Here is a 21326-nt window from a genome sequence, read left to right as displayed (position 1 = left end):
GCACATATAGACAGAATATCAGATAGGAACGAAATTAAGAAAAAAATTCTGTAATTGTTTTTATGTACAAATTCCCTGTTAACACATACATCATAATTAATCATGGAGCACAACCAAAATTCGAATTAAAAAAATTTGGAAGTGTTGCAAGTAAGCACCTCTTATTTACTTTTAGTGAATAACATCTTGATTGTGTACAAAGGCACATTTGTGTCTAAGCTGCATGTGAAATTCACCACAGTTTGTCCTCTGGTGATTACAATGAGCAATGCTAGAAAAAAACCTGTATCTACCTCAAGCAAACTGCAGGCAACATCTGCAGCACTGTATTCTCTACAGCCTGTAAAGGGATACCTGGGACACGAACAGCAGTGGTGCTAGACAAAAATTTCACTAACAGCAGGCCAAGTGGTAGAACCAAGAGGCACAGTCTGTAAATTAAAACATTAAAAGGACTAAAGTAACAAACCACACAACTGCCTCGCTACATGTCAAATAGTATATATTCACACAGCTTGTATAATTAGGATAATAGTATTGACATTCAGTGGCTTCTTAAAGCATGAGATTATCGTTGGGGTAAATCACTGCACATACTTTTTAATAGTTGAAAAAGGAAAAATTATTTTGAAGAGGTATGATTACTGATATTACAATTACTGAATTACAAATAAACAATATTTTATCCTTCTCTACTACTTCATTTATAGGATGTGCCCTTTTAAAATGTAGAGCAAACAATATGATGAGAATACGTTTGTGCGCTTGTCACACTGTGCTAATCTTACAGATTCATTTTGGATCTTGTGTGGTTTTGGCTATGCATCCATTAACCTCCAAAATCATTTGCATTCTTTAATATGCTTTACTTCTTACCCCTTGAGAAAATACTGACTGTCCAGTTCAGGTTAATATCCAAGAGCCTCACAACAATTTGTGTGGTTTATGTTTACAACCATTCTGATAAGAATATCTTCAGTGTTATGGAGCCTCTGTGCCTTGTGAACACTCACGCATGAAGACTGTGGTAGACCCACCTTTAGCACCTAGACACCTTTCCAAATGCGCAGAATGAAGAGCAGTCAATTGTATCAGTGAGATATTAACTCATATTCTTATTCACTAGTCAGTCTAAAAAACATGTAGAGATACATTAAGCCTTCTGGTTCTAAGCCAGACAAAAGCTACGACAGGTATGTCTAGGAACCAAATAGGAAGCAGCATGCTGCAATACAGAGAATATCAGAAATTCTTAGCCCTGACTCCATGTGTCATAATACACAAAAATACATTATCACCGGACTGTCAAAATTCCAGCTGCTGAGAACTTGTTAAAATGATCCAGCTTTGGCAGCATGGAGATCAGGCCTAGCTAATTAGAACTTCAACCCCAGAATTTTCTGGTCAAACATTTCATATCTTTCATTCAGCTGAAAATAATCTTTCATTAACTGACAGTTGTTTGTTCTCTTAGTCAATTTTGTGTCTGATTATGACAGAAGAGGAGCTGACATTAGCTCATTGTCACATGCAGACAGGTCAGAGGCTCAAACATCGGAACTTGTGCATCTTCTATAGCCAGACTGTCACTTGTACTGCCTCCAGACATTAGGAATTCACCACCAACTACAAATATGTTTTACCCACTACAGACACTGTAAGATGGAGATAAATTTATACGAAGACTATTTTTTTTTTTTTTCTTCCCCATCTAGAATAACGTTCCATAATTTATTCCGGAGATATGAAAGAACTGAAAAAATTTAGCACATAATATACTGTCATAATTTACACATGGGGCTCTTGAAGAAAAGATTTAAATGAGGTAAAACACAAAATGGAGGCACTGATTTATAACAAAGCTTTCACACATTAAACTTGTAAAGCATTAACATCAGCATGAAACTAAAAGCAAGCAAGCTTTTAAAAGCAAGCTGAGTGTTTGGATAGGAATTTTTTTCTGCCCATCATGTATGATGAGAATAAAAAAAATGGCAAACAACATTTTTCTGTATCCTTTTTAATGGCATAGTTCCTTAATGACAAAATATGATGAAAGGAAGCTCTTAGGTGCAAAGCTTAGGATTTTACCTCCTATTTCTTGTCAGTATATGACACACGTATTACAAATACTTAATAAGAAGTAATAAACATTACATTTATCCCACGTCATCCATCAAACAGAAGTGGGAGAGTCATTTGTCAGACAGCCCATCGCTGGCTGCTGCTTGCACAGTCTTCTCCCTGCCTGCCAAACACAACTCTTTTAGGCAGCGATTGGGAAAACTTGCCCGTTAAACCTCTTCCGGCTGCAGTCTTGTCTTTGGCTCCATCTTATTTCTAGATCTCAAAACCAGCTCTTGATCCTGATTCTCCAACTGTAGATCAACTCATCCCGCCTCATTCCACCCTCCCTGTTTCTTGCTTCAGATTCTATTGTATAAATTCCCCATTCATGACTTCAGTCTGATCCAAATCACACTCTTATCTATGTCTTCAGGCTTGGCATACACAGACAGTCTGCTTCTTGATCCTTTGCTCAAGTTCCAGGCAAATTCTTGTTCTTTCCCTTGAACAAAACATCTGCCAGCTTTTCTGGCTCCTAGCACAGATGGTCTTTGCTATGGCTTCTGGGTTTGGCCTACACAGTGGTGATTTCTATGTCTTTGAAGACTGCCTTGAAACATCATCATTCAAATTATGCATTTCTAAAAATCTCAGGTTTCTGATTAATATAAAAGACTATTAAAATTACAGTATCTGGAGACAATTACAGTGTCTCCAAATTATTTATCCCATGCATTTCTTTTACCACTAAAGCATTGGATTGCTTTCCTCCATGAGACTCAAGCGAGGGGATCCAATACAGGTTCCATCACTTAAACTTGCAGCTCCCCTTTTTGTGCACCGACATTAGCCATACAGAGGCCAAATTTCACTATTATCAATATCTAGAAGTTCATTTGGGTAGTTTTTGCTAATGTTGATACTGGACAATCTTGAGATAAGTTGAAAATTTTCTGTTTCCAGAAAAGCCAAACAAGTTTAGGCATGTAAAAATGAGTTGGGCTGGGCTGCTTTCCTTCTGCCGAGACAGAGGCAGGGTACTCTGTCATAGACTATGACATAACCAGGACCTAAGGTAAGAAACACAAATTTTTCATTAGATATATGCTAGGGAAGGCAACATTTTAATTAATAATTTTCTTGTGAAGCTTTCTTCAGTATGCATATGCTTAGATATCCTGTAGGCCACTGAGATCAGAGGGATCAAGAAATTACAGTCTACTTTGGGAACAGAAATTTCAGAGAGACACACAGGATAATTGTAAAATTACCTGCCCTTTTGTATAACAGTTTGTGAATTTATTTTATGTCTAGTCAGTGGGTGAACAATGAAGAGTGAAGATCAGAGATTTCAGAGCTTGTTTTCCACTAAGTTGGAGATTGTACTCCACTGGAGATGTCCTTGAAGGTAAATAAACAAACAAACAAACGCTGCCAAGTAAAAATATAAATGGGAATGTAAGTAACAATTTCTTTTGTACTGTATACAAACAATCAACATTTTCCATGTTGGTTAAATTGAGCAAGTCATAAACACATTCTCTCTCTCTTTCTTGCTTCTTCTATAGCAGTACAAAGATGTAAATCCAATTAAACCCTTGAGTATCGTGCATAGCATACAATAAATACACAGGTATGACACTGTAAAATAAAGGTGAAAGTTATACTGTGACAAGCAGGAGAGAGAGTAACTGTGACTAAACTGTTTAAATATAATCAGTTACATGTTGGTATCTATTAGTTTGTAAGCAAAAACCAATAAAAAGAGAATCAGAGTACAGTAGAAGTGAGACCTGAAGACTGACAAACCTCTCTACATTTTATAGAAAACTCTTCTTGGTTTGTAATCCAGACATTGACCAGAAGGGTCAATAACAAAAGCCTATTTATCTCATACATAACATGTATTTCTTCATTACCTTATTTTATTTAATCTGCCAATAAATGAATACCCCTAATATCCCTAACATCATTACTGTAATGATCTGGGATCTTAACCAGTATTAATGCTTATCTGCTGTAACTGTTTTCATCACAGCTGTGACAGGAACAAGACAAAAAAAGAAACAACTCTCCTAGTTTAAGAAAACATCTATTATATTTTGAAAAGGACATATGTATTAATTAATCTCAGGTTAAAGGAGTCTGACCTTTCTTTCAAGAAGATGGGATTTTCAACCAAGTGAATGGATATTTTTAATTGAAATGTACTGAATCCTGATTCCATAGACCCTATGTGAGAATTACTACGGTCTTTAACTGTTTTTTCACTGTCTTATGAAATTGCAAGTCAATAGGGATACACAGTTCTCTTTCCGGGATTTTGATTTTCACTGAATCGTAGAGTAAGGACATCTTCCATGCTCTGTAACGTGGCACTGCTGTATCACATGACTAGAACAGTGTCTGTGCCCTGACATAGGTATAGGCATCCTCCGTAATATTAGCAGATATGCACCCATCAGAAAACAAGAAACACCTGGATTTTTCTCATATGATAGATGATTTTCTGATTCTTGGATAAAGGAAGGGCCAGATTAGATGGAATTCCTAATTTGATGTTTTTTCTTGTCCCTCCCACTGTACCTGGAGGATGCTGCAGTGGGGACATCACACTTGCATGATCCCAGACTGTGATGGGGTCTCCCATGTATGAATTGCATATGGCATCCATGCTTTGAAACATATGAACCAACTGGGAGATAGTAAATATACCAAAGAAAAGGTTGAAATAAAGCCACCATTAGGTACTATAGATGGTAACAAAGATTATGGACACTGGATCAAACTGCCTCTTGTCATCATTATATAATGATCTGCACCTTACAACTCTCCTTGTGTAACACTCTGGACTTGATGGGGAGCTATTTTCCTTAGAGCCACTTCTTTCAATCGAGGCTCTTATTTCCTAATTGTGCTTAGGAGACAGGGGTCCTGTAAATCCTTTCTTTGCTGAGACCTGTGGATAGCAAGTTGATTAAAGTAACTCAAGGTCAAAATCTTCAAAATGGAGTAGTTTTATTTCTGCTCTTTGAGATATGAAGCATGGAGAGCAAAAATTAAAAATAATTAAGATATATGTCCTTGATGTCAGGTTTTCAAATTTTTTTTTTTTTTTTTTTTTTTCCTGGATTTGTCAATCTATTCAACTTCCCTCTCTGACTGAAGAAACTGTTTACATCTCAGCCTGTTTCTGGCCACAGATTTTGTTGACACCCCCAGGTATCAGTACAGATTCCTTAGCTCTCTTACTTTAAAGATATCTAGAATATTTTTAAAACGTCAGCTTTGCTGTTTCATCTAACTCTTTCAGACCAACACCATAGCAAGTCCCCTGTCACCAAGCCAGATCACGCAGCACATCTGTACAATGAATGTATCCTCATCCTAGCATTGCCCACTTCATCACTCTAGTCTAGTACCAAGCACTTCCCTTTAATACTTTTTACTTTTTAGTGAATAAGAATCCTGTTGAGCTTTGCATGAAGATTCAAGGTGGGCGATATTCAATATAAAGTGTTTTGTCCTTTTCTAATTGAAAAGCCAGTTTCTGAGAAACTTGATTGTTACACCCCAGGAAACGTTCGTGTTCCCACAGACTTGGCATACTTGTTTTATTAAACACATCCTTAATACATGAATGCTGCTAGTGCTTTTTAATTTTCAAAATACACATGACTCATCTCGGGATTAGCATCCCCTCTCCTCTGAAAATTGTTTATCACTAAGTAACCATCATCTTTTTTTCATCTGGGAGGCAGTTTTACCAAGGGTGAAGATTTGTTATTTCTAAATGACATCGATAAACTGTTCATACAAAAACAGAAGTGGCATGTCTTAGAATTTCATTTTAAGTAAATAGAACTTGCGTCCTCATAGTGAGCTGAATAAGCTTTTTGCTTTATTGCCTTTTGACAAAGTTGTAGATACAAACACACATTTGCTGAGGCAGCAGAAAATGTTACCGTTTAGTTCTGATGTATATTATATTGCATTTGGTGCAACAAACACAAGATGTAATATTGCTTTCTCATATTAAATATACACTTTAATTTTAACTAAAATGTTCAGATGAGTCCTGTCATGACTGACCAAACCTTAGCAATCATAGTAACTTGCTAAATTTGTGTTGTCACATGCTTGTGTTATGCTTCTTTCACACTGATACTTAGTATCACGACTTGAACTCTAAACATCATCTTTCACTTAACAAATTCTTTTTCTCTTGACAGACCTAACCGGTAATATCGATGTCCTCTGCTCAAGACCACAACCAAATAAGAAAACTCTCAGATCAAAGTTCGGTAAGGTATTAGTCCAAAAATGTCAATAAGGAACAATTTTATTACAAATAATTTGTGGACTGGTCAAGTGGAAAAAAACAGGAATTCCATAGGTGTTCCTACAAGTTTTGAGGGAGAAACACAAATTGAAGTGTTCCTAAGAACCAAAACTAGAGTCACAAATAATCTCACTGGAATCAGTAAAAGATGAAAACTTGCCTCTCCTGAATTTGTTGAAGCATTTTCTGTCATCCTAATGTTAGATCCGGTGCTGGGGTACATATGGAGGAGGATATGAATGTTGTAGCCCATCAGCAGATGGCATAACCATTGGTCTTCTGTGTTCCATGGGCCTTTTGCTGTGAGACTGGCACAACCGAGCATAAGATAAAAATGGAAACAGACAAGAAGCTTTTGCTACTGGGGCCCCTATGTCCTGCAATCTTCAACGAGTTTCTACATCGTGGGACAAAGGCAGAGATCTCTATCCCTTTATATTTTTTCTTCAAGGTTTATAAATGTTAAAAGGTTAAGTGGTTTGTGAGTTACTGTACTTCCTCTGATGTACGTAAGAGTATTTTGTTCTGTGTATTTTGAATAAACTTTGACTAATTAAAATGGAAAATATTTCTGTCATTTAAAGAGACATTATTTCCATTTTTCACCTGGTTGCCAGCTTTTCAAATGTCTAGATTTCTTGCTTTTCTCAAAGCAGTTGTTTCTAGTGTCAGCTGATTGTGCAAGTCTTGCTTTACATTTTCTGTGAATTTCTAACCTTCTTAATTCTGGACAGAAGTTTAAAAAGTGTCAAAAGCTACACCTAAATATTCAGAAACTCAAAAGAAACATAAATAATCTAAAGTTGTATTTACTTCTAAATGTTATTACTTGTAAACCAAATTCATAGTTAATTCATAAAGCCATGAAATAGCAAGTGTTCATGCTCCTGCACCTTATTTACTGTCAGCATTTCAAACCTCCTGCGAGATAAAAATGGCTGTTGGTCAGCTTTAATTTCCTTTCTAGTTAGCTTTATTTCCATTGTATAAAGCCACATTCAGAATGATGTTTCTCAGTAAGCAGTAGAATATATGATAATCTATCTATATGATAATCTATCTATCTATGCATACATACAGACACATATATATAAGCAAGCACACTCTTTTAACAAGCAGCAAAAAATCCATTAGTGTTAACTGTATGAATTAAAATACCTTTGATTCTATTGCTACTCCATACACAGCAGTATATGGAGACTGTTTTCTATATGCGCATACTGCAGAAAGTTAATATTAGTCAGGGGTCTTTTGAATAACAGATTTAGAAAACTACTGCCATTTTCATAAAGTAAAAAAAAAAAAAAAAAAAAAAGATTAATTGTATACTTTAAAATTAGAGTGGATTTTTTTAGTAACTTGTGAAAAACTCTGAAGATTTTTAAAGGTTTGGTAATTACTAAATGCTAGAGCACTTTCCTGTAAAATTTCACAGAAAAATATGTTACATCTTATGAGAGAGCAGTAAAAATGGTGAAGTAGTCCTGTCTTGAAGTGAAAAGTCTTGTTAAATGGAGAAAATAGTAACTCTTCTTGGCTGTCTTCACTATTGCTACCAAAGGCACAGTGTCATTATTGCATGCAGGGCTGTGAGCTTTGTACATATGATATTTCATACATGTATCTCTAAGAAAGGAGATTTACTGAAGGTCCTTGATCAATCATTTGTAGTACAGGAAAATTTCTATGGCTGAATTGTTTTATTACTCGTGGATTTAATGGTTGTAAATCTTCTCTTTTTCAGCCACCTTTTCTTCTTCATGTATGCCCTTCGCTGTTATCAGGCTGTGAAACCAGCCAGGCCTGTTTGTAATGGAAGTGTTAAGGCTTGATCCACTAATTACCCTTTATGAATTATAACGAAACTGATGCTGAAATTCTCATGCCTTTTTGATACTAATGATTGCCATCAGGAGCTAGCATCCCAGCTGTAAGGGTCACTCTTACCTTTTACAGGTTGCATCAGGCTGACCTCCTAGCTTATCTAGTGCAACTCCACCCACAGAAAATATTATGCATCAAGGCTCCTTTATCAGGTATCAATATTAATCTTTTTTTCTTTCTTGGCAGTATCAGATGTTTCTCAAATGCTCTTCAACTGATAAGTGTTGGAAATGGTGTCTGTCACATCTGGTTAAAAATGGTATTGAAGTTCTTGCAGGAACCCTGACATTTACTTTTAATAACAACATAGTTGTTTTCTCACTTACATAGTAGCAAAGCACTACTGTGAAAAACTTGCTGCAGTAATGTAGCAATGTGTGTTATCTCGGAAGTTTCGCTAGGTTCTGCATTCTGACTTCTATTGTCCAGCCCATGCAGTTATTTCAATCATCTTTCTGGGAATAATGAATCAAACAAAGATAATTTGCGAAGATCTATCACTAATGGTCAGTCAAGGATAAGCTATAAAACACAATATTAACTACTGTAATGAATATTATGTAAAGTTGTCTTGGAAGGTTAGGGCTCTTCTTCATTAACTTTCATCAAACTACCCAAATTTTATGAAATGTGGAGCAGGCAGAACTGTATTTTTAAGGATTTAAGTGATACTTTGTCATCCTTCTGGCCTACTGCATAGACTGATAGAAGGTAATACATTCTTATTTGGAAAATAATCTTTAACATTATCAACATTAATTTCGTATTTAGCATATGTGAAAGATCTTCTTGCATGGTTTTGTGTGTTTAAGGGTTTTGAAGTAGTTGCAAGCTTCTTTCTTTACAGAAAAGCTGAGCTTTTTTCATTTCATTGACTACCTAACAGAATAAAGAAATATGTTGACTAATGAAGAATTATAGTGGAAAGTGTAAGGGAGCAGAGAACGGAAAAACACTAAATAGATCCCAAAGCTGGGACATACAATGGACTTAAGGAACTTCAGCGTTACACATCATTTAATCTATCTGGAATACTGATACTATTCACCTAGAAAGAAATACATGCCCTGCAATAGGCTTTTAACTCTTAACCAGTGAACTGGTAGAAGAGGTAGAGAGGAGAATTAGAATTTTGTGGTACTATTTATATCCCTTATTCCCAACAAACTCTGAGTGTTTAGGGTAAGCCCTGACATCGGTATATGCTGACATTTGTCAATGTGCTAAAGAGGCTCCAAAAGACTGAAGATATTTAGAATCTACTGGTGAAAAATATAATTGAAAAGCTGCATATTTCAGAGTATACATTTGCCTGTTTGCTTTCGCTGTCGCCTATCTGAACACTTGTAAATACTCCACTTGTATATCCTGTTAAAAGAGGAAGGCTTACTTTTGTTGTCTCTGAACCATTAAAGTTCTTAAGAAAATTATCCACCTTTTGACACAATAAAAATTGCATCAAATAAATGTTTTCTGGAGGATGGATAATCCCAAACCTGACTGCAAGCATTTAATCTCTCTTCCATTTTGGGTTCTGTAACATCTATAGTAAGTTACTTATTTTGTTACGGTATTCTGTGATCAAAAAGCCAAAACAAGCTGGAACACAGACCCGTCCTATGACTTACCAGTTTCCAAATACAGAGGAATCAAAGCAGACAGCAGAATCGTAACAGAAATCTTCCTTCCCTGTGAAAAACACAGGAATGTGATCAATGGCAAAACTCATGGGATAACGAATGAGATACTATTTGTGTCACATTAACAATGCAAAGTATTCTCATAATTTTTCTCTGTGTGCAAGCCACTTCAAGTCTGGGTTCTGCTTTCTTTCTTCAGACTGAACACAAAATCCTGTTCTAAATGCTTAGAAAGTGATTTATGGTAGTTTAGCATTTTAAAGAAATTCTCCATTTTATGTATATCGTTTGTTTAAATCTTAGGTCCCGTTAGGAATCCAAAGTTACCAGCATGTGAAGGCCACAAAATTTTATTTTTACTTTTAATATATACTATTGCACATATATGATAAAAAAGAACTGATGGATCCAAACTGAATGAATTCCCTGAAAACATCTTCAGTTTGAACCCACCTAGTTACTCTCATATATGACAGAACTTGAGACTCTCTGATATAGAAATATTTTTATTTTGGATATTTGCATCCTTGACACTGAATTTGCTGAATACTTTGAGGGCCCCAAAATCTAACAGTAGGTCTCAGATTTTTCAAAAAGTGATGCATAAAGTTACAGGCATAATTTTTCAGTATTCCTATATGAAAGTGGTCTTTTTCTCAGAGATGAAAGTATTGTGTCCATTAATATGTGGGAACTAAGTTCCACTGAAAATTATGCTGCTTTATTCAGATGCTTAAATAAAGACTTATGTTTTTAATATTACACATGTATGTTGCAAAATGGTACACCCATTTACAAAAAGCATCACCACAGCAGGCTTTAATTGGCTATCAGCATCAGCTCAAGGATACAGGATTGAATGCCTGTTCTTAGTGACACTTAATCTGCTTCCCTAAATGAAAAATGAAGACTTCTTGGATACTGGCAGAAGAAGCTCACTACTTCATTCTGCCTGTAATCCTTTTGCAGAGGTGCTTGCATGAAATTAAGTTTTGTAATATTAATTTCAAAAACCATAATAAATTCATTTATCCAGTGGCAAAACCAGCCTTTAATCCTTCAGTACAAACTTTGATCCAAGAAGAATCTTTGAAACCTTAAATCCTTAGTTTTGGAAATCTTTTGCGATTAAAACTCCGATTTAATTTCATTCATCACTGTAAGACTGATGAAATGAATGATAAATCAGGCTCATTATTCCAAACTTGTTTATTTTCTTGTCACTTTCATTTTTCTCTTTGATTACCTTTGTTTTTGTTTTCTTCTGTTCCAACTGTTTAGGTAAAGAATAGCTACTACACTAATGTTTACACCGAACACAGCAATCAGTGTACTCACTTGGAGATCTGCATGATGAAGCCATACCAAGCTATTCGTTTGCCAGAAAAAGGCAATCAAAACTAATGTGTTTTTAGTGCTCAGTGTGTTGAAAATATTGCTACATCATCATGCAGCCTACAAAACTGACGAAGCTGACAAGCTGTTGCATAGGATGCTTTACACTCAGTTCAGTGTCTTCTTCTAGGATTCCTGATACTTTTAAAGAACTACTCATCAGCGAAGTGTCTTGAAAGGTTGGTACCTGATTAATGATATTGTTATTAAAACTAATATAAATGTATGCTTCATGGTAACTTTGAAGGAAAGGGAGGTTTTATCTAGGAAAACAGGAGAAAATAAAAACATGGTTTATGTGTAATAGATTAATTTGTTGGCTTGTAGCTCAAATATTTTGCTTGTAATTATGTGTCCTGGTATCTGTAAACATCAAGAATTTCCTTATGGAAGGTGGTAGTCACCTAAAACATATCATTGTTCCATTGATCTCACTTATGCTATTAGAGTCAGTAAACCCTCTCTGACCTGAAGGTCTGTGTAGAAATAGCAATCTCATGACTTCTCTAGAGCTGCTAAATATTTTTCAAACAGGTAGTCAGATTGCGGCTTTTGGGAATAAGTAGTTCCAAGCGGAAAGCTTTAATTATGGAGATGTAAAAAGGTCAGATTTTCTGCAGTTCTTCCTGACGAGCCAAATATGTGCTGCTGATGCTAATAAATCTTTTCTACCCTGTTGCAATTTTTTTTAACTACGTGAAATATATATAAGTAGAAATTGTTTTCAAATCCACCTGAAATTATTTTACGGCTGTGATCCAAGACTATTTAGTAGATGTACTTGTTATTGTTTTGTCTCTCATTTTCATAAGCTGCCATATGAGTTTGTCTAAAAACCTCCTCAACAATTTCTTGAGCTACAAAAAAAAAACCACAAACACTGCCCCCACCCCCCCACCCCCCAACCAGGATAAAACTTCCTTTTAAATTCAAATTTCATTTCACGTAAGGCTTCTCTATACTTACTCAGTAAATATCAACTCTCCTAGGTTAGAGGAATGGCTTTTTACCTTCATAGCATAGCTACAGGTGTTATTTTACATTGCTTTTGTATGAATATTTTTTTTGCTTGTATAGAATATTTTTCTTTTGGGGCATATAATTTAATTTTGAGCAGAGAAACAAGCGTGAATTCAAATTTTCTTAGAGGTTAGAACAGCTGATCTGGCCTTCTAACCAGAAACATTGTTACAGCAACCAGAGGAAAAAAAGTCGTATGGATAGATGGAGAATTTTCTGACAAATCAGCGGTAGAAGTTTTGGTATGTCACAGAACTTCAAATAAACCCATTTAAGATTAAACACATTTTGAATACTAGTACTATCTATCTTCTTTCTTCATGTAGAATATAGCTGCAGATATGTTTTTATGGTACAGGATGCAGCACATCATTGATTTTCAGACCCATAGTGATTCTGTGGATTCAGCAATGAGGATAATCATCATTTTACTTGTAAACAGAGTACCCAGTTATCAAGGAATTATTGAAAGCAATAAATACAGAATTCCACAATTTCATATTGGAAGAGACACACTTAACATTAGAATTGTTTCTTTCGATTATGGTGCTATATCTGCCGTTTAACTCTTAGTTTCTTTGGCAAGATTTGGATGTATGTGTTTCCCTAAAGAACGTTTCTGCAAAATAAATGTTTCCCTGGTTACCATAATAATTTCCTAACCTCTTAAATCTCTTTGGTACCACTAGTTATCAAGAATTTTTAAAAAATCTCGACACAGTAAGTCAGCAGACAATATTTATATGTGCTCTATTTAAATTCACTGTGTAAAGAAATAAGTGGAAAGTTTTCTAGTGATTTTGGATGATCCCACAAAGCTATATGTCACAATGGCCCTCCTTTCCTTTGTGGTACTCTGTTTCATACTGTGAACACACACATGTTCTAGAAATGATTTCTCCATTTGTGACACTTCTAAATATTTAACAAGTTGTAATACTTGGCTGCACTGCAACTAAACTGTATGCGCAGTAGGACAGTAGAAGACTCTTCTCACTTTGCACTTCATTTTCCTAACCCTCCCAGTGCTACTGGGATGTTTTCAGAATTTATGTTGCAAACTTGCATGCCAGTTGGCTTCACAAAGCAATGCCCACAGTAAGTTAGTGCATTGCACTGCACACTATATCTCGTTAAAGGATATAGCAACCAAATACTTTCTCGTTGCTTCTCACATGAAAAATGTGTCTCAACTTCTCACAGCCCATTTTGTCTGCTCCTCTGCAGCCAACCCCTTGCCAGCAGTGCCAGCAGTGCACATGGCCCTGCCACAGCGCATAATTATCTGCACAGGCTAGGAAGATCCAGCTGGGAAAGGTATTCTGCTACAGGTAACATATGGCTCTGCAGAAAGTCCCACCCGCCATGGCTTCAGCAACTGCAGACTGTCTGTCACATGAAAGGCTTCCAAGCAGCTCGGCAACTTTGAGACAGCATCCCCCTCTCTCACGTCCCCTCATCCTGATTTCTGTTTTCATACAGCTTTGATTCAAAGTACTCTGTATTCTTTATTTAGCAACAATAAAGCAGGCGCTTATAAAATGGTACCTATATTTATTCTGAATGAAGATTAAATTGCTCAGAACTCTGCCTTAATATCCACTCATACTTTTTCTTTCATTATTATGTTTCACACCTTTTATTTTTGATTTAAAAAAAAATTCACATGCTTACTCATAAGGAAATGTAATGACCTCTTCACCTGTGAGATATTAGGGCAAACAGTTTTGTGAATAGTTTGCAACTTTTCCCTGTATTCCTATGGTGGGGACAAAGACTAGAAGAGGTGCCTAAGTTTAGCTGGACCTCCTAATTACTATGAAAAATAGAAGTTTCCAGCTGGAGACGTGCATTGTTCAGTGCAGCCAATTTTCTCTTGCTCAGTTCTTGTTCACACTAAAGAGCCAGGCCATGGCACTGGTACATCAGGAGTGCTAGTGAGGGACACCTTGTTCTTCCTTTCCCTTCCAAAACATTATGAATGTCTTCTTTCAAGGCTCTTTATGATTGATTTTCACACATGTGAGGTATATATTTTACTTTCTCATTAGTAGCCAGTCTCATAAATGACATCACGAATAATTACGAATAATGACTCTCCATCCTCTCTATCCTTTTTCAACACTAAAGCAGATTTTGTTTGTTAGGGAAACCAAGCTGCACAGTTTTTCTATACTCAGCTTCTATTACTGAAGAAGCTAGACTCGACCACACAGATCATCTGAAACACAAACTGGCCAGTATTCAAAGCCATCTTTCACTCCTTTTCAGAACCTGAGACGAACAAGGCTATGATGAGGGATTCAGAGAGAATTTCTGGCTCTAAGGATTCCTCAGAGCTTTCATTTTATCTCTTTCTCTCTTTACTTTTCCTCTTCTTTTTGTTTTATTTTTTGTTTGGTTGTTTTTTGCATTTTTCTGTTTAGCACATTCGCCAAAGGATGTCTTCTTGTCTCCCACCATGCTGACTGAGATACAGCTTGATTTCCTGGGGAAATATCCTCTCAGGAGAGAGAATATTTCTACTTGTTTAAAATATTTTTAGCCCTTTTTATCTGCAATGTTTTATTATTTGAAGTTGAACTGACTTATGCTGAGACAGAAATTGACCTAGTATTTTTCAAGGTACCTAACTATGTTTAGTATCTTTTAAAATTCCGTATACATGTTCCATATTCCATACGCTTTAAAGATGTCACATCATAATGTGCAAATGAAATGCAATAAGCTGTATTAATGCAGTTTTATTTTGAATAAGGAACAATTTGTAAAGGTTTTATTGAGGAGATGAATGACAGGACACTAAAATTGCAGGGCAGCAATATTGTGCAATTTCTGCATGTAGTTGCTTGACCATTTAAAGTCTTATTTATGAACAGTAGAGATCGAATTGTAAACATAATCAAATAACAGGTTTAATAAAACAGCTATTTCCATCCCCACTCAACAGATACTTTTTTTCAAAGTTAAATCAGACACTATGACTAAGACAAATGCTTTCAAGCTCTTTAAAGTTTGCCATTGTCTCTGACAAAAAAAAAAAAAAAATGATGCTATTTGTAGCTCAAAGCAGGAAGTAAAAACTTGTTTCTGTAAATGACAGCTGCCAGCACTGAATACTTGAAATCTAATAAACCTAAACACGTGTCTCTAAATGCTTTTTTCCTTGTACAGATATATATGGGTTTATTAAGTGGACAAATCGTGCTGTAGTAAATATACTAGACTATTTCTTTCTGATACTATGTACACATCATAGGGTTTTTTCACCTTTTATTAGGATTGACTAATCCTCTTGGAATGTTTAGCACACCCAGTTAAAAAGAAAGAGGTAAAAGGCTTTTGAAACAGCCTTTTTTTTTCTTGCCACTCTATCTGGTGATCCAGGCTAATAAAGTACCTCTCCAAACTCATTTGCAGTAAGCTTCTCCTCATCTATAAAAATTAAAGCACACTCAGTTACATACTGTTTCCCTCCCCAGATCTCTGACTAATAGAATTTAGCTGAGATCTCTGATAGAGATCAAGTCTCTCCTCAGTGTGGACAGACAACCCCAGGTGTCTCTGCCCCTGGAGAAAGAGAAAAAGAGAAAGAGAAAGAGAAGAAAGAGAAAGAGAAAGAGAAAGAGAAAGAGAAAGAGAAAGAGAAAGAGAAAGAGAAAGAGAAAGAGAAAGAGAAAGAGAAAGAGAAAGAGAAAGAGAAAGAGAAAGAGAAAGAGAAAGAGAAAGAGAAAGAGAAAGAGAAAGAGAAAGAGAAAGAGAAAGAGAAAGAGAAAGAGAAAGAGAAAGAGAAAGAGAAAGAGAAAGAAGGCATGGAAGACAGGACAGGGATCCCCTCACTGATAATACTGTGTGCAAAGCAGAGATGGAGTCTGAAGGTCAGGGGTTGTGCATATCCAAAGGCTTGAGAACTTTCTTGTGAGTCCTGACCAGGACTAAAAGACTCAGAAAAATGAACCAGAAAATCCCTGGAAATGCATTCCCCTGTTACACTTGACATTGTGCATGCCAGGGAGGAATCTGGGATTTTGAGACAAGTGTGTTTATTCAGATGGTGCAGAAATGGTCAATAAATCTCTTTGTCCTACAGATCTCTATAAGCAATCTTGATTTCTGCAGCCCCAGGATACAGGGATATATATACGCAAGCTAAACCATCAATATGCAAGCAGTGCAGCTCTACTCCATAAGTTTTACTGTAGCCCTTGGCTACACCACCAGCTGCTGCTGCAGTAATCCTTTCTGCACAGCTACTTTTTCCCATGACTATGGGTGTTATTGGACTATTGTTCATATCAGTATCTAATCCAGGCAGTTTTTCAGTTTACACACTGATGCTAAGAGAACTTCCCTGCAAAGCATAACACTCAGAGAGACTTACACATCGTTTCAATGCTCATCTATGCAGTATCTCTGACCCTTTAATTTTAAAGGCTTAACTACATGTATAACTGGAAGTAGCATTCACCAAACACTTGTGGACTCTGTTCTGACCGTGCTGCAACAAATCGATAGGCACGACTGCTTTCTCTGAGGTGAATCTCTTGCTCCTTCCCCTGCTTAGCTCTTCAGGGCTCATGTACTCTTGCAGATGCAGGAGTACAATAGCATTAATTCTTATTCTCAGTTGGCCAGTCACCTGTTGTGATAACTGCCCTACCTATCTCCTTACTATCCCCTTCCAACTTGACTGCTCCTTTGCCTTTGCTTTTCACTTCTACTGCCTTTAGTTTTTTTCAGCTTCAGCCTGTGTAAGGATCTTTCCTGGCTTTAAAAGGGTTGAATAACAAATAGAAGATCCCAACGTTACTCACAATACTGTGTATGAAATGAAGCTCTATCAAATCATATACAGCATCAAAATTATGCTTTGGGTTAGTTTAATCAGGTTTATCAGAGAGAAAGCCAGGAAAGGAAAGAAGAGGATGAAGAAATACAGCCAACTAATTAAGCAGGTGTTTTCTGGAATGATTGTAGAACAGATTGTCTTCGGGCACTGCAAGATGAAAATAATGTATAAAAAGGCCTGAAACAAAACAGCCTACAAATGGAGCAAAATGTAACGGAACATGGCAAGTAAGTAAATACAAATGAAATATTAAAACTTGGCAAAAAATCTGCATACATGTTAATGAGTGTTATAGAATAACCAGAAACAATTTCTGTTTGCTTTTAAAATAAGAAATACATGATCATGGTGCAGACTTATATTCTGCTGCATATCAATTTTCTTCTCAGTCATTATTTCTCTCTTTCCTCCGCCCCTGTTCCAGTAACTTTTAAACCCATTAACAAATGCTGAACAACTTTAACATAGCAATAGTGTTCCCCAAAGATAAGTTAGTCATATGTGTCCTCTAAAATAGATCTATAGATACAAATTGGATACTTTGATTTCCTCATGCAAATACTTCAGATGATACCAAAAAAGTTGCAGGGCCAATTCATAATGTTAAGCATTGGAGAGTACACAGGGGAGAGAGGGAGAGAACTTGTAAATACTCTAATTAAAGAAGCAGCTTCAGCAGGGTCTGCCAAGCAACTGCAAGACACACTTGAATGAAATCAGGATTGATTGGCAAATTCCACACTGAGACCAGTTTGTCAAAAACAGTACAAAGAAATTAAAGGAACTGTTGCATCTGTGGAAATAAGGTGAGATGATATCAGGATTCTTAACAATCAGCTGTAAGGGGAAAAAAATTTGGAATTGAAGATATAAAGACAGAGAAATAAAAAGAAAAATTCTGGCATTGTCATAGTGACTGCATTAGAAATTAATTGTGGTCATTAATAATGAAGTTGCGGGCAGCAAAAAATAGCAAGCTACTTGAAAGAGAACTAAAGTTTTGAGCTACGAACTTCAGTTCTAAGATGTCATGCAAAGAAACAAATGCAAGTGGACTGTAAAAGCCCTAAAGGTGAGAGACATTCCCAAGGGGCATAGGGAGAAAGATTAAGACAGTAGCACCACACATTGGGCCGTTAAATCTTGGGCATAGCTATTGTCCCATCTAAACTGGTTCTGCATTTTGTGACCTAACAGGTGTCTTCTGTAATATCATTGTAGAGTCTGGGAATGGCAGTTAAATTGCATCAAACCCCAGAAAAATAGTTTTAAGGATTTTACAAATATTTATAATGTTTATTAATTAATGAAAATTTTAAAAGGAAGTTTTAAAGACACTTATTTTACAAATTGGCAGGTTTCAAAAGTGCAGAGCCAGATTTTAATGTATAAAATGGCATTGCCTTCACTAGGTATGGCTGAGGAGAGACTTCAAATGCACGTGAGCAGAGCATAGTCAGCCTAAAATGACACGCTAAGAAAGACAGCAAGGAAACAAGATCGCTCTTTGATTTACAAATGCTTCTCAGCAATGTATTCGTTTCAGGAACAGAAGGCAATCACTTCTAGAGAAACAAATAAATGAAGAGCAAAGCAGAATAAAGAGCCAGAATGTAAACTAAACACTTGGCTGGCTCAGAGCCTCCAATTTGATGTCTTAGGTTATAAATAATCGAGGGCACTTGTATTTTCCGTGTTGTAGAGCACTGGTATTCATGAATACTTAAAAATCTTCTGACAACTGGTAATGTTTCATCAACCAGAAAGTACAAAAGGCAAATTAGTGTTGTTTTTTCATCACCCTTTGTGGGCAAAAAGATCAAAGAGGAGTTTTTCATACTGGCAAAGACCTTGTCAGTCTTTGTCTGTTTATACATAAAGATGAGTTTCTGCAATATGACGATGAAGGCTGGCAGATGTTAAAAGGAGTCACCCCCTACAAAAATTGAGCAACTCCAGGATATGAAGTCTCATATGAGTATTTTATAAAAGGATTTACTCTTATTTCATGCTTATTTAATTATTTCATACTGAGAACTGGACAAGTCAATTTCTTCTTTTTTTGTGAATTTTACTTATGGCATATTTGAATTTTCCTTTTTAACTGACAGGAAATTACTAGCTCTGTCACAGAACATAACTTCCCAGAATTATATATGCAATGTTTAACATAATTAAATTAGTAATTTAATGACAATATCCCGGTTAGTAAAATTGTAATAGCTTCACAATATTATATTATACTATATGTTCTATATACTATTGTATTATGTACTAAAAATTAAAATATCAATTTTTTAACAGTATAGATTCCCTTGATGGGACAAAGATCTGTGTGAAATATTTCAGAGAAGCCCTATGTCATGGAAACTGTAGAACAATGTAAACAGAATTTTCCTTTTACCTTTAAATGTCCATCTTTGAACAAATCAGACCTTAAAACTGCAGTTCTGCATATGATTGTATTTCCTGTGCAAAGTACTACAAAATATAATTTCTATCCTAAACAAGTTGTGTGCATACATTAACTCAGATTCTCAGAATTATGTTTTAGTGATTATTCTGAAGACAAGGGGGAAATCTAAAATTGTGCCTACTGTGCATTTTCCATTGTTCTATCATCATTTCCTCTCCTGCCAGTCTACGCACTTTCTTCAAAGTCTCAACATATGCACATACCAATGTATTCATGCCCGAAAGAATCAAATGGAAAGAGTGACCTTCACTTTTCTAACAATTCAGAGGTGAATGTGGACCAGAATGTAGACCTGCCTCTATCCCAGGCTTGGGGCTGCAGCTCGGGCTAACAGCTGCTTTCCTCACAGCCATTTATACGGGATACTTGTATAGCCTGGGCTGGATGTGGCTAGCATGGGGTGCCATGAGCATGCCCCCAGGTCTACAGCTTGTCCGAGCCTGCTGCATGAGGATCTTGGTAGATGCATGGTGTTGGCAGGGAGAGCTGGCAGCTATTGGACTTGTGTTACTCTCCAAAACCAAAGCTGCACTCTGCCTGAAACTGTACCGTGGCAGGAACTATGAGCAATACTATGGAGGCAGACCATATTATAAAACAGGATTAGAAGTTGCCTTAGGGTTTTTGTGAAAGCGGTCAGATGAGTATCCACTTCACCTTGTATTTAACATTCATCTGATTAGTTTAATCAAGACTATAGCCTCTCTTTGTGGGGCAAATTGTCTCTGGTTAGCATTTCCTTTCATCTCTCTTATGAAGGAAGGGCACTAAAATGAAAATTCAGTTTTATAAGGACTGTAATTCTAAAGGAATACAATGTACTCAAAGCCCCGTGAAAGGTGCAGTGCTAAAAATAAAAATGGTTACAGATAGAAATTGCTTTTCAGATTTCAGCCATACAAAGATTATTCACTGCCAGCAATATCCAGACACTTCTGAGTAATCTGCAAGATAATTCTGTGCCACAAAACATATTAAAAAATGGTTTTTCTTTGTTTTTGGAAAGAGGAATTGAAGAATGATCCCCATTTGCCCCCAGCCAAAACTACTGAGAGGATTTGAGGTAGATGGAAAGATGGGGTGAAGTTAGCAAAATTAACCCCCAAAGTTTCACAAAATGAAAAACGTGAAAGGCATTTAAGGTAAAAATCAGGCAGACACTACCTTTCTCTCTAATTAAAGACTGTTTTGACATATTAGTGTTCTTAGACTTAGTAGAAAAACTTAATATACCAAAGTTTATTAATTTTAGTGTCTGACATTTTAGTGACCCATGTATGATTATGCTAGAATGTGTACTTAAGACTAATTTTTTAGGAGTTTTCATTTAAAAAAAAAAAAAATATCTCCTCTGGGTCTTCTGTGGTGTGAGGAGTTGTTATTTTTAAAAATAAACTACTCAAGAAATCAGATAAAAATGTAAAAATTTAACAAGACACCAGGGAATTTGCTGTACAGCAATTTTAAAAAACATGAAGATTCTCTGATGTATCTAAAATATTTGGCAAAATGTATGGCAGTGTTTAAAGTTACAGCACATCAGTCTGAAAATATCTGAGATTCTCTTCCTTGGGGAAGACACAATGTTCAGCAGATGACATTTCAGAAGAAATCTAGACTGGGGGTAAATCACTACGATCTGAACCACAGATT

The sequence above is a fragment of the Athene noctua genome, chromosome 6 (assembly GCF_965140245.1).
Source record: "Athene noctua chromosome 6, bAthNoc1.hap1.1, whole genome shotgun sequence".
NCBI lineage: Eukaryota > Metazoa > Chordata > Aves > Strigiformes > Strigidae > Athene > Athene noctua.
This window is presented reverse-complemented; position numbering follows the sequence as displayed.